The sequence below is a fragment of the Phyllobates terribilis genome, unplaced genomic scaffold (assembly GCF_046119375.1).
Source record: "Phyllobates terribilis strain yellow unplaced genomic scaffold, ASM4611937v1 Scaffold_66__1_contigs__length_7565176, whole genome shotgun sequence".
Taxonomy (NCBI): Eukaryota; Metazoa; Chordata; class Amphibia; order Anura; family Dendrobatidae; genus Phyllobates; species Phyllobates terribilis.
In genome coordinates this window covers 19,460-33,106 of record NW_027362826.1, presented here as the reverse complement: position 1 = coordinate 33,106, position 13,647 = coordinate 19,460, and the positions used below count along the sequence as shown (strand labels likewise).

The window sequence follows — 13,647 nt, the reverse complement described above, 5'->3', positions numbered from 1 at the left end:
CCACGCGTTTTAGATCTGCATAACTCCACCTCTTTAAACACAGCACCTTCACCCCCTGCTGTTCCCACCCGCCTCAACACCGTTGGAAGGGAGGAGAACCAATTAAGGCGGGGGGTGGGGTGGAACGAGCAGCTGTCTACCCTTAGCAGGAGGGCTCCTGATTACATACCTCTCCTGCTGCTGCTGCTGCTGGCTGTCCAGCAGCAGACTGAAGGTGGCTACTGCTGTGCACAGGTATATAAAGGCTCAGAGCCTATTATGACACGCGCAGCCAGCGTTCCATTGCCACATTCCATCTACTGCAGGCAGGATACCTGGCTGGCTGAATGTCGCTGAGAAGCTCACAGAGACCGCCATAAGCAACAGTTTAACAGAATGCCACAGACTAATCAACCAAACTTTTTGGGTTGGGTTCTCTTTTATAGTCTGCAGGCATTAAATGAAAGAAGTCAGTGTTCCAGCAGAAGGAGACAACGTTTCAGAAAAGGCATTGTAGCAAACCAAAAAAGAAATTTTAAGCGCAGCAGAGTAACCAGCGCACATACCTGTTAGCTCAGGTGAGTTTAAAAGGCTGCTGTTGATAACAAGGGCATTTGCTAAATAGATGGTGTGTGTGCAACAATATACTGAAAGGTCAATTATATTGTGCAACTTATCTCACCACCTGTAGTTATTTAGGTGAAAGCTCCAAAATGCTTGCCTAATATGTCTGTTTATCCAAAAGGAAGTAAAAAGGGAGAGCTAGAAAGATAGCATTGCATCACATTACATGGCAATGCAATGCACAGTTGCTGAAGTTGAACCAAAATTAGCTTGTAATCTGGCTTCTGCAACTTTGAACATGAAAAATCCAATGAGGAGAAGAAAAGCAAAGCCAAAGAGTCCATCCCAAAATCCGACAAACAAGCAAAATGAACAAAAAACATTGAATTCAATTCTTTCTGATTTTAGAAACTGCATTAAAGAAGGGGTGCACCGGTCCTGGAGATACTGCAATACCAGGTCAATGCATGGAGTGGACAGAGCAAGCTCTTTTTCCATCTCCCTGTTCTAAAAATCCATTTAATATATGGTCCCCAGATAGGGGACGTATCAGATATTAAACTGATAAGAACAGATTTTTTTTTTTTTTTTTCCATATTCCAGTTTATTTTCGTTTTAACTTTAGAATTTCCATTTTTTACAGGGGGGTACATATGGTGCAACAAGAACATCACAAGGTAAGTACATTCCAATCTTTTTGCTTCCAAATTTCATTAGCTTTTTTATCACCAAACAACACCTTATCTCTCCAGAAATATAAAAACATATAACTTAGGCATAACTTAATACATTCTTGTACCGATACTTCCTTATGTTTAAAAATCAAAATATTCCGAGTTTTCCAAAGCGCCATTTTCACACAAGATAAAATTATCCATACAACCTTGAACACTTCATCCTTGACACCCAACCCGTAAAAAATCCTATTAAAATCTAGAAAATTAACACCACTTAGAGCTTTAACTAAATTACTAATCTTTCTCCATACTAATTGCGCATAACAACAGTTCCAAAAAATGTGCATAGCTGTTTCGCCAGCAGCACATTTACGTCTTGGACATTTTTCAAACCGTACCAATCCTCTTCTATATTGGAAATCTCGAGTTGGCAGACAGTCTTTAATACTACACAATATTAAGTCCTTGTGTTCATTAGTCAAACACTTAAAATTTGCATTAATCCAAATTTTATCTACAACATTATCGGAAAATCGCTCTACCGGACTAGCTATCACCCTGCTTTCTAAGACTTTTAAAATGTTCTTATGATTTCCAAGTATTTTAAGATCCATATTCATTAATTTAAAATCCCTCAGAATTTTTTCTAAAATAATATAATTCCCAGATGGCATAAACTTATATGGCCGATCCAAATGCATTTGTAACCATTTGTATTTTCTAATAAAAAAACCCAAATTGTATGTTAAAAAGGTTTTCAGCCTAGAAACTGGTCCTAATAAAGTGCATATGCAATTAGCTAAATACTTGGCATAAATGAAGGTTCTGATGTCTGGGAAGCCTTTCCCTCCTTTCCCTTTAATTTTGTACAACTCTTCCCTTTTTACCCTTTCCATTTTTGACTTCCATAGGAAATTAAAACATAACTTAATTATCTTTTTCATTACATTAATAGGAGGTATAAAAACAGTTGAAATGTATAAAATTATCGGAAGTAAGACCTGCTTTATTATCAAGATTTTGCCTTCCATTGTTAAACTTCTCAAGTTCCAAAAATCAATCTTTTTCCTTACCCTTTCAAGCAGGGACTCCCAATTCCTCACATTCCCACATGTCTCTGTAAAAAATACCCCTAAAACTTTAATTTCCATTACTCTCATCAGCATGCAATCCGAATTTAAAAGAAATTTACCCATAGTTAAAACACCTGATTTTTCTAAATTTATTTTAAAACCAGATGCTCCACCAAACCACACAACTGTCCTTAAAACTCTATGAAGACTCTTAATGTCCCGCACTAAAACTGACACATCATCCATATAAGCTAAAACCTTCACTTGGTCATTCCTACTGCCAGGAATAAAAAAGCCATTAATAACTTTATCTTTCCTAAAAGCAGTTAAAAGGGGTTCTATTGCACAAATGAAAAGTATAGGCGACAGGGGGCACCCCTGCTTAACCCCACAATTAATATTAATATTTTCCGATAAAAAACCATTAATAGAAATCTTACTAAAACATAACTTATACAGACATTTAATACGTTCAATAAAAACACCAGGACATCCTATTTTTTTTAAAACGGCAAATAAAAACTCATGAGCAACCCTATCATATGCCTCCTCAAAATCAAGGGAAACAAGGGCCAAGTCCTGCTTCCTATCAGCCACATCCCATATTATATCTCTCAGTAAGATTAGCGTGTCGGTAATCTTACGATTCGGGACTGCACAAGACTGATCCACCTCAATAACCGACCCTATCACACTCTTTAATCTATTGGCCAATAGTTTTGCATATACTTTATAGTCTGTATTTAGCAGCGTAATAGGCCTCCAATTTTTAATCAGTTCTTTTCCTCCTTTTTTATATAATAAAACAATAAGGCCTTCTGCCCATGACTTGGGAATATTAAAAGAGGACTCCACTTCTGAAAACAACTCATAAAAATCTTCCCCTATAATATCCCACACAACCCTGTAAAACTCCACAGGGAGGCCATCCACACCTGGTGTCTTCTGATTTTGTAAAGTGCAAATAGTATTAAATATCTCCTCCTTAGTAAACTCCCTAGATAAAAGTAATTTTTCTTCCTCACTAAGAGCTTTATCCAGAACCTCTAAAAAATGGTTTTTCAATGATTCATCAATCTTTTTTCGAGAAAACAGATCATCATAAAACATTTTGGCCTGCAATGCTTTCCCTTCTGGGCTCACCTCACCCTCTAAGACCTCAATAAAATCCTTTTTTCCACATATTTTTTTAAAGAAAAACTTAGTGCATTTCTCATCCTCATCCAGGACCTTTACCCTAGAGTTGAAGATGATTTCTTTTCCCTTCTCTTTTAGTGCATTCTGAATTTTCTCCTTTACCTCACTAATACTGCTGTCCATATTAACTCCATTGTTTTGAAAATAATAATAACACTGCAAATTAGCATTTAACGCATCATAAAACTGCCTTTTCTCATACGCTTTCCTCTTTCCCAATTTAACAAAGAAGGTTCTGATCTTACCCTTCATAAAATCCCACCAGTCTAAAATACACTTAAAACCCTTTTTGTTAAGTTTTAATTCATTATAAAAAACCTTAAAGTCTTCTTTAAAATTCTCCCCCTGTAATAAAGAAACATTCAGTTTCCAATGCGAAGGTTTTTTCTTACCGCAAGGGTCTATTGCTAAAGTGCATCCCAATAACTTATGATCCGAAAAAGGATTAATACTTGTCTTAAAAGAGGAACATTTAAAAGAATCAGACATAAAAAAGTGATCAATCCTAGACGTAAAACCTCTGTTTGACCACGTAACTTCAAATTCTTTTTTACTACCATCCATAGCCCATGCATCCTTTAAACTGAAGGCAGAAATTATGTTCTTAAGGCAGGTTACCGACCCATCCCGTACATTATTTAACTGGCAGTTAAAATCCCCACCAATTAAAATCGGATCCGCACCTGATAAAAAAAGCTGTAAAATCTCGAATAAATGTAATCTTTGATTTTTCTCAGTATGAGCATAAATATTAAAACAACGCACCCTTTTACCCTCCCTCATTACTTCTACACATAGAATACGACCAGGGTAAATTTCCTCATACTTCACCACCTCCCACTCACTAGAGCACAAAAAACCCACCCCATCACTTTTCAATTCATTCCCACCAGAAAAAACCATGTTACCCTTCCATATTCCACGTAAATATTCATAGCTCATTTTCCTTTCTAAATTACATTCTTGTAAAAAAATAAAATCGCATTTCTCATTATTCAAAAAATCATATAATGCAGTGCGTTTGTATAAATTGTTCAACCCCTGAACATTCAGGGATACAACAGTAATCATCTTCTAGTAATAGGCCCAGGGCTAATCCCTCCGCCCTCATCTACCAAAGGTGATTTCACATCCACAATTAAGGATTCTTGATCAGAAGAACTTGAGGGAGATACATCCCCAAACAAAGAAGACGCGTCACCACGAGATTTTTTCCCACCCAAGTCCTCCATGATCTCCTGTTGCTCTTCTTCCCATGTACTCCTTTTCAAAGATTTTGAACTTAAGTCCATATTTTCCTGGGCACAAGGAATCCCTGACGACATCTCTGATAATACCGCCAGAGCAGCAACTGTATCCACAATACCTTGTTGCCCCTCCTTTTCCTCTTCCAATGTTCCTTCCTCTCTTCCATCTTCTTTCCTCTCTCCTTCTTTCTTTTTATCTTCTTTCTTCTTGTCTTCCTTCTTCTTGTCTTCCTTCTTCTTTTCTTCCTTCTTCTTTACTTCCTTCTTCTTTTCTTCCTTCTTCCTTTCTTCTTTCTTCTTTTCTTCAGCTTTCTTCCTCTCTTCTCTTTTTTCTCTATTACTTAGAGGTGCCAGAACCTCTACTTCCTGCGCCACATTAGAAGAACTTTCTGATCCTCCATCCTCCATCTGCCCACCATCCCCTTGTTTATCTTCAGCATCAGCCTCAGATGTTTCCTGGCTTGCATTGGGCACTCTCTCGCCTGATGAACCGGGCCAGAACATACTTCACAAGGGGCGCAATTTTCATCCATATGGCCATATTTCCGACATCGTTTACAATATGGTGGCATATTAGAAAAAAACAAAAAGCCTCTATCTCTATTTATGAACACGACTGGTGGGGGTCTTAAGACACCCCCCTCCACTGACGGGTCCTTTTTAAAAACGACCTGATACAGTCTTTTGCCGTTCCAGGCCCCAAAACCAGTCGTACAACGTTTTTTCATAATTAATACGGAGCAAAACCTTCTTAAGTATGAAGTCACTTGCTCATCAGATATGAAAGGGTTATACATATGTATTGTTAGCATCCTTTGATCAAATTGAAAGCGAGGCGTGGCTGAAATTCCTTCCAATACCTCACTATGCTCACAGGCTGCAGCATATCTAAAACTGGAAAAAACCCTCTCACATACACCAGCACCTCTCAAAGTCACATCGTGTACTCCTCTGTTAGAAAATGACTGAACACAAAAGTACTCATCCTTGCTGATATGCAAGATAGGAGTAAAGACTTTCCTGTACAAAAAGTCCAAGTTTTTAACTTGCCTAAATTCCACACTCACCTCAAACCGGATGGTGTCCTTCATGTAGGCATCGTCCTGATCCAAATTCATCTCCATTTCCACACAGAGAAAATTCAAAAGAAAGCCCGATGACGTCCAAAAATAACAGCACCAGACTCGATCCCTTCTGTTCAGCAGCGTCCAGAACTCCAGTCCTGAAGAAATCCTCCTCCACGATCCAGAATTCCTTCCACGCCGAAAGGTACGAGAAACACCTTCCTTCCTTCCCAATAGCAGCAGTTCCAATCGGAAAAGGCCGAGAAAGAATTCCAGTGATCACGAACCTGCCTCCTGACACCAATCACAAGGATCGTGCCAAAAGGCCGAGAAGCGATAACCAGAATTGGTTTCAAACTACGGAGCCACCCAAGGATCCTGAAAAGTCCATTTGTGGAGATGAGCTCCTGGACTCCCGTTAAGAAGACATGTTGTCAACCTCTAGATCCCTTACATGCCTGCACTTTTCGGCTTGCTGCTGCTGCAATCCACGCGTTTTAGATCTGCATAACTCCACCTCTTTAAACACAGCACCTTCACCCCCTGCTGTTCCCACCCGCCTCAACACCGTTGGAAGGGAGGAGAACCAATTAAGGCGGGGGGTGGGGTGGAACGAGCAGCTGTCTACCCTTAGCAGGAGGGCTCCTGATTACATACCTCTCCTGCTGCTGCTGCTGCTGGCTGTCCAGCAGCAGACTGAAGGTGGCTGCTGCTGTGCACAGGTATATAAAGGCTCAGAGCCTATTATGACACGCGCAGCCAGCGTTCCATTGCCACATTCCATCTACTGCAGGCAGGATACCTGGCTGGCTGAATGTCGCTGAGAAGCTCACAGAGACCGCCATAAGCAACAGTTTAACAGAATGCCACAGACTAATCAACCAAACTTTTTGGGTTGGGTTCTCTTTTATAGTCTGCAGGCATTAAATGAAAGAAGTCAGTGTTCCAGCAGAAGGAGACGTTTCAGAAAAGGCATTGTAGCAAACCAAAAAAGAAATTTTAAGCGCAGCAGAGTAACCAGCGCACATACCTGTTAGCTCAGGTGAGTTTAAAAGGCTGCTGTTGATAACAAGGGCATTTGCTAAATAGATGGTGTGTGTGCAACAATATACTGAAAGGTCAATTATATTGTGCAGCTTATCTCACCACCTGTAGTTATTTAGGTGAAAGCTCCAAAATGCTTGCCTAATATGTCTGTTTATCCAAAAGGAAGTAAAAAGGGAGAGCTAGAAAGATAGCATTGCATCACATTACATGGCAATGCAATGCACAGTTGCTGAAGTTGAACCAAAATGAGCTTGTAATCTGGCTTCTGCAACTTTGAACATGAAAAATCCAATGAGGAGAAGAAAAGCAAAGCCAAAGAGTCCATCCCAAAATCCGACAAACAAGCAAAATGAACAAAAAACATTGAATTCAATTCTTTCTGATTTTAGAAACTGCATTAAAGAAGGGGTGCACCGGTCCTGGAGATACTGCAATACCAGGTCAATGCGTGGAGTGGACAGAGCAAGCTCTTTTTCCATCTCCCTGTTCTAAAAATCCATTTAATATATGGTCCCCAGATAGGGGACGTATCAGATATTAAACTGATAAGAACAGATACTACACTTGATCTTAGCCAAAAGGCCGAGAAGCGATAACCAGAATTGGTTTCAAACTACGGAGCCACCCAAGGATCCTGAAAAGTCCATTTGTGGAGATGAGCTCCTGGACTCCCGTTAAGAAGACATGTTGTCAACCTCTAGATCCCTTACATGCCTGCACTTTTCGGCTTGCTGCTGCTGCAATCCACGCGTTTTAGATCTGCATAACTCCACCTCTTTAAACACAGCACCTTCACCCCCTGCTGTTCCCACCCGCCTCAACACCGTTGGAAGGGAGGAGAACCAATTAAGGCGGGGGGTGGGGTGGAACGAGCAGCTGTCTACCCTTAGCAGGAGGGCTCCTGATTACATACCTCTCCTGCTGCTGCTGCTGCTGGCTGTCCAGCAGCAGACTGAAGGTGGCTGCTGCTGTGCACAGGTATATAAAGGCTCAGAGCCTATTATGACACGCGCAGCCAGCGTTCCATTGCCACATTCCATCTACTGCAGGCAGGATACCTGGCTGGCTGAATGTCGCTGAGAAGCTCACAGAGACCGCCATAAGCAACAGTTTAACAGAATGCCACAGACTAATCAACCAAACTTTTTGGGTTGGGTTCTCTTTTATAGTCTGCAGGCATTAAATGAAAGAAGTCAGTGTTCCAGCAGAAGGAGACAACGTTTCAGAAAAGGCATTGTAGCAAACCAAAAAAGAAATTTTAAGCGCAGCAGAGTAACCAGCGCACATACCTGTTAGCTCAGGTGAGTTTAAAAGGCTGCTGTTGATAACAAGGGCATTTGCTAAATAGATGGTGTGTGTGCAACAATATACTGAAAGGTCAATTATATTGTGCAGCTTATCTCACCACCTGTAGTTATTTAGGTGAAAGCTCCAAAATGCTTGCCTAATATGTCTGTTTATCCAAAAGGAAGTAAAAAGGGAGAGCTAGAAAGATAGCATTGCATCACATTACATGGCAATGCAATGCACAGTTGCTGAAGTTGAACCAAAATGAGCTTGTAATCTGGCTTCTGCAACTTTGAACATGAAAAATCCAATGAGGAGAAGAAAAGCAAAGCCAAAGAGTCCATCCCAAAATCCGACAAACAAGCAAAATGAACAAAAAACATTGAATTCAATTCTTTCTGATTTTAGAAACTGCATTAAAGAAGGGGTGCACCGGTCCTGGAGATACTGCAATACCAGGTCAATGCGTGGAGTGGACAGAGCAAGCTCTTTTTCCATCTCCCTGTTCTAAAAATCCATTTAATATATGGTCCCCAGATAGGGGACGTATCAGATATTAAACTGATAAGAACAGATACTACACTTGATCTTAGCCAAAAGGCCGAGAAGCGATAACCAGAATTGGTTTCAAACTACGGAGCCACCCAAGGATCCTGAAAAGTCCATTTGTGGAGATGAGCTCCTGGACTCCCGTTAAGAAGACATGTTGTCAACCTCTAGATCCCTTACATGCCTGCACTTTTCGGCTTGCTGCTGCTGCAATCCACGCGTTTTAGATCTGCATAACTCCACCTCTTTAAACACAGCACCTTCACCCCCTGCTGTTCCCACCCGCCTCAACACCGTTGGAAGGGAGGAGAACCAATTAAGGCGGGGGGTGGGGTGGAACGAGCAGCTGTCTACCCTTAGCAGGAGGGCTCCTGATTACATACCTCTCCTGCTGCTGCTGCTGCTGGCTGTCCAGCAGCAGACTGAAGGTGGCTGCTGCTGTGCACAGGTATATAAAGGCTCAGAGCCTATTATGACACGCGCAGCCAGCGTTCCATTGCCACATTCCATCTACTGCAGGCAGGATACCTGGCTGGCTGAATGTCGCTGAGAAGCTCACAGAGACCGCCATAAGCAACAGTTTAACAGAATGCCACAGACTAATCAACCAAACTTTTTGGGTTGGGTTCTCTTTTATAGTCTGCAGGCATTAAATGAAAGAAGTCAGTGTTCCAGCAGAAGGAGACAACGTTTCAGAAAAGGCATTGTAGCAAACCAAAAAAGAAATTTTAAGCGCAGCAGAGTAACCAGCGCACATACCTGTTAGCTCAGGTGAGTTTAAAAGGCTGCTGTTGATAACAAGGGCATTTGCTAAATAGATGGTGTGTGTGCAACAATATACTGAAAGGTCAATTATATTGTGCAGCTTATCTCACCACCTGTAGTTATTTAGGTGAAAGCTCCAAAATGCTTGCCTAATATGTCTGTTTATCCAAAAGGAAGTAAAAAGGGAGAGCTAGAAAGATAGCATTGCATCACATTACATGGCAATGCAATGCACAGTTGCTGAAGTTGAACCAAAATGAGCTTGTAATCTGGCTTCTGCAACTTTGAACATGAAAAATCCAATGAGGAGAAGAAAAGCAAAGCCAAAGAGTCCATCCCAAAATCCGAGAAACAAGCAAAATGAACAAAAAACATTGAATTCAATTCTTTCTGATTTTAGAAACTGCATTAAAGAAGGGGTGCACCGGTCCTGGAGATACTGCAATACCAGGTCAATGCGTGGAGTGGACAGAGCAAGCTCTTTTTCCATCTCCCTGTTCTAAAAATCCATTTAATATATGGTCCCCAGATAGGGGACGTATCAGATATTAAACTGATAAGAACAGATTTTTTTTTTTTTTTTTTTGAAAGCCCGAATTCGTGTACAAAACCCGAGTGCGCTTAAAAAAGTGACAAGTGCCACAAAAAAAGTGCACTAGGATGCTGGTCTTCTTGAAACCCTCTCCAAAAGGAGAAGGGTCCCCCAAACCATTCCCCGTCCCTCCGAGCCAAAAGGCCACAGCGAGGAACAGGGACAAAAAGCCACCTCCAGCCGAAGCCAGAGGCGACCCAATCTTACCCCCAACACCTGCCCGAGTTCTCACCCGAGCAAGGCACTGGGAGCCAAAGACTGTGCTCCCCTCCCGGAAGAGGGGAGCCAACAACGCTCTCCTCCCGAAAGAGGAGAGCCAGGGGGGTTCAGGGGGGAGCGGAACCTGATGGCCACACACTCCCCCCCTAGACCTGCCAAGAGAGGAACCCGTAAGGGAACCGCATCCCGACAAAATCCTAGTAGGACGTGACACACGTGAATAAGTGGACACACAGTGACAAAGAAATTAAATAAATAGTGAAGGTTTCACAGTATAATACTGCCCGGACCTTCGACCGGGAATTGAAAAATTCCCCATCCTAAGGCCAGAAGGCCCGGAATAAGGGTGTGTGCGAAGAAAGAAAATTTGAAGTGCTTGTGCAAATGTGCCATAAACTCAAGTGGGGTTCCCAATCCCAGTGAGTTAAGGCACCCCAGGGTCACCACTCCTGGGGCACTTCACACTTCGGGCTTTCGATCTTCCCCGGCCCAATGGCGTCGATCCTGGGGGGCCATGCTTTCCACCAGATGACTATATTAGCCACCTGGCGTACTAACAAGCGCCTAAACCCCAGTGTGCATAATGTATCAATCTACTAGGGCGGCCAACATCCAAAACCGCCTTTTCGAAAGATACTACACTTGATCTTAGCCAAAAGGCCGAGAAGCGATAACCAGAATTGGTTTCAAACTACGGAGCCACCCAAGGATCCTGAAAAGTCCATTTGTGGAGATGAGCTCCTGGACTCCCGTTAAGAAGACATGTTGTCAACCTCTAGATCCCTTACATGCCTGCACTTTTCGGCTTGCTGCTGCTGCAATCCACGCGTTTTAGATCTGCATAACTCCACCTCTTTAAACACAGCACCTTCACCCCCTGCTGTTCCCACCCGCCTCAACACCGTTGGAAGGGAGGAGAACCAATTAAGGCGGGGGGTGGGGTGGAACGAGCAGCTGTCTACCCTTAGCAGGAGGGCTCCTGATTACATACCTCTCCTGCTGCTGCTGCTGCTGGCTGTCCAGCAGCAGACTGAAGGTGGCTGCTGCTGTGCACAGGTATATAAAGGCTCAGAGCCTATTATGACACGCGCAGCCAGCGTTCCATTGCCACATTCCATCTACTGCAGGCAGGATACCTGGCTGGCTGAATGTCGCTGAGAAGCTCACAGAGACCGCCATAAGCAACAGTTTAACAGAATGCCACAGACTAATCAACCAAACTTTTTGGGTTGGGTTCTCTTTTATAGTCTGCAGGCATTAAATGAAAGAAGTCAGTGTTCCAGCAGAAGGAGACAACGTTTCAGAAAAGGCATTGTAGCAAACCAAAAAAGAAATTTTAAGCGCAGCAGAGTAACCAGCGCACATACCTGTTAGCTCAGGTGAGTTTAAAAGGCTGCTGTTGATAACAAGGGCATTTGCTAAATAGATGGTGTGTGTGCAACAATATACTGAAAGGTCAATTATATTGTGCAGCTTATCTCACCACCTGTAGTTATTTAGGTGAAAGCTCCAAAATGCTTGCCTAATATGTCTGTTTATCCAAAAGGAAGTAAAAAGGGAGAGCTAGAAAGATAGCATTGCATCACATTACATGGCAATGCAATGCACAGTTGCTGAAGTTGAACCAAAATGAGCTTGTAATCTGGCTTCTGCAACTTTGAACATGAAAAATCCAATGAGGAGAAGAAAAGCAAAGCCAAAGAGTCCATCCCAAAATCCGAGAAACAAGCAAAATGAACAAAAAACATTGAATTCAATTCTTTCTGATTTTAGAAACTGCATTAAAGAAGGGGTGCACCGGTCCTGGAGATACTGCAATACCAGGTCAATGCGTGGAGTGGACAGAGCAAGCTCTTTTTCCATCTCCCTGTTCTAAAAATCCATTTAATATATGGTCCCCAGATAGGGGACGTATCAGATATTAAACTGATAAGAACAGATTTTTTTTTTTTTTTTTTTGAAAGCCCGAATTCGTGTACAAAACCCGAGTGCGCTTAAAAAAGTGACAAGTGCCACAAAAAAAGTGCACTAGGATGCTGGTCTTCTTGAAACCCTCTCCAAAAGGAGAAGGGTCCCCCAAACCATTCCCCGTCCCTCCGAGCCAAAAGGCCACAGCGAGGAACAGGGACAAAAAGCCACCTCCAGCCGAAGCCAGAGGCGACCCAATCTTACCCCCAACACCTGCCCGAGTTCTCACCCGAGCAAGGCACTGGGAGCCAAAGACTGTGCTCCCCTCCCGGAAGAGGGGAGCCAACAACGCTCTCCTCCCGAAAGAGGAGAGCCAGGGGGGTTCAGGGGGGAGCGGAACCTGATGGCCACACACTCCCCCCCTAGACCTGCCAAGAGAGGAACCCGTAAGGGAACCGCATCCCGACAAAATCCTAGTAGGACGTGACACACGTGAATAAGTGGACACACAGTGACAAAGAAATTAAATAAATAGTGAAGGTTTCACAGTATAATACTGCCCGGACCTTCGACCGGGAATTGAAAAATTCCCCATCCTAAGGCCAGAAGGCCCGGAATAAGGGTGTGTGCGAAGAAAGAAAATTTGAAGTGCTTGTGCAAATGTGCCATAAACTCAAGTGGGGTTCCCAATCCCAGTGAGTTAAGGCACCCCAGGGTCACCACTCCTGGGGCACTTCACACTTCGGGCTTTCGATCTTCCCCGGCCCAATGGCGTCGATCCTGGGGGGCCATGCTTTCCACCAGATGACTATATTAGCCACCTGGCGTACTAACAAGCGCCTAAACCCCAGTGTGCATAATGTATCAATCTACTAGGGCGGCCAACATCCAAAACCGCCTTTTCGAAAGATACTACACTTGATCTTAGCCAAAAGGCCGAGAAGCGATAACCAGAATTGGTTTCAAACTACGGAGCCACCCAAGGATCCTGAAAAGTCCATTTGTGGAGATGAGCTCCTGGACTCCCGTTAAGAAGACATGTTGTCAACCTCTAGATCCCTTACATGCCTGCACTTTTCGGCTTGCTGCTGCTGCAATCCACGCGTTTTAGATCTGCATAACTCCACCTCTTTAAACACAGCACCTTCACCCCCTGCTGTTCCCACCCGCCTCAACACCGTTGGAAGGGAGGAGAACCAATTAAGGCGGGGGGTGGGGTGGAACGAGCAGCTGTCTACCCTTAGCAGGAGGGCTCCTGATTACATACCTCTCCTGCTGCTGCTGCTGCTGGCTGTCCAGCAGCAGACTGAAGGTGGCTGCTGCTGTGCACAGGTATATAAAGGCTCAGAGCCTATTATGACACGCGCAGCCAGCGTTCCATTGCCACATTCCATCTACTGCAGGCAGGATACCTGGCTGGCTGAATGTCGCTGAGAAGCTCACAGAGACCGCCATAAGCAACAGTTTAACAGAATGCCA

The 13,647-nt window shown here is 43.2% G+C and overlaps 4 non-coding genes and 3 pseudogenes across 4 annotated transcripts; all 7 read right to left on the bottom strand.

Moving 5' to 3' along the window:
• Window positions 1–965: 965 nt before the first annotated feature.
• On the bottom strand, window positions 966–1,141 carry LOC141193725 (U2 spliceosomal RNA; annotated as a pseudogene).
• Window positions 1,142–7,251: 6,110 nt separating this feature from the next.
• Window positions 7,252–7,442, bottom strand: LOC141194050 (U2 spliceosomal RNA). The gene has a single exon (XR_012266846.1). It is a non-coding gene; the product is annotated as a U2 spliceosomal RNA (small nuclear RNA).
• Window positions 7,443–8,557: 1,115 nt separating this feature from the next.
• LOC141194039 (U2 spliceosomal RNA) lies at window positions 8,558–8,748 on the bottom strand. Its single transcript, XR_012266835.1, has one exon. It is a non-coding gene; the product is annotated as a U2 spliceosomal RNA (small nuclear RNA).
• A 1,115-nt stretch (window positions 8,749–9,863) lies between these two features.
• Window positions 9,864–10,046, bottom strand: LOC141193700 (U2 spliceosomal RNA). The gene has a single exon (XR_012266585.1). It is a non-coding gene; the product is annotated as a U2 spliceosomal RNA (small nuclear RNA).
• A 794-nt stretch (window positions 10,047–10,840) lies between these two features.
• LOC141193791 (U2 spliceosomal RNA) lies at window positions 10,841–10,932 on the bottom strand (annotated as a pseudogene).
• A 1,115-nt stretch (window positions 10,933–12,047) lies between these two features.
• Window positions 12,048–12,230, bottom strand: LOC141193699 (U2 spliceosomal RNA). The gene has a single exon (XR_012266584.1). It is a non-coding gene; the product is annotated as a U2 spliceosomal RNA (small nuclear RNA).
• Window positions 12,231–13,024: 794 nt separating this feature from the next.
• LOC141193790 (U2 spliceosomal RNA) lies at window positions 13,025–13,116 on the bottom strand (annotated as a pseudogene).
• Between the last annotated feature and the right edge of the window lie 531 nt (window positions 13,117–13,647).